Source organism: Penaeus monodon, chromosome 15 (assembly GCF_015228065.2).
Source record: "Penaeus monodon isolate SGIC_2016 chromosome 15, NSTDA_Pmon_1, whole genome shotgun sequence".
NCBI lineage: Eukaryota > Metazoa > Arthropoda > Malacostraca > Decapoda > Penaeidae > Penaeus > Penaeus monodon.
Genome location: NC_051400.1, coordinates 31,007,815 through 31,008,275, shown reverse-complemented (window position 1 = coordinate 31,008,275; position 461 = coordinate 31,007,815). Strand labels below are relative to the sequence as shown.

At 37.3% G+C, this 461-nt stretch overlaps 1 protein-coding gene across 1 annotated transcript in view; it reads right to left on the bottom strand.

The window, feature by feature from the left end:
- LOC119581935 (metabotropic glutamate receptor 8-like) overlaps positions 1-461 on the bottom strand; it is a gene marked incomplete at its 5' end in the record, with an annotated part of 173,067 nt that overhangs the window by 19,988 nt on the left and 152,618 nt on the right.

Sequence of the window (461 nt, the reverse complement as noted above, 5' to 3'; positions counted from 1 at the left end):
TAAGAATGATAATATTCCTCCGCAACATCATCCACAAACCTCCACATTATCCAGAGAAAAAGATAGATAAAAAAAGAAAACGAAATTGGAAAATGAGGAAATCAACCATCCCCCATAAAAAATAAAGAAAAAAACAACAAAAATAAGTGAGAAAACAAAGTTAAATGTTTTTCTTCCCGGCGACAATTTCAAATATGCAAAACTATGTGACCATGGAGCTAGCTATGAATATGATAATTGTATAATAGCTTATCAAAAGGAGACACCGCAATCTCCATAGGGCTTCACACTGACCAATCATGGCCTTGCATACATTTAGCGCGATCTGTGCCGACCAATCACGGTCTTGCATGCATTACGGTCAACACTGTCCAATCACAAGCCTACATATATCACCTGACCTTTGCTGACCTGAGATGTGATATTTGTGCATGGAGTACAGCTGTTTTGACCTTATTTAT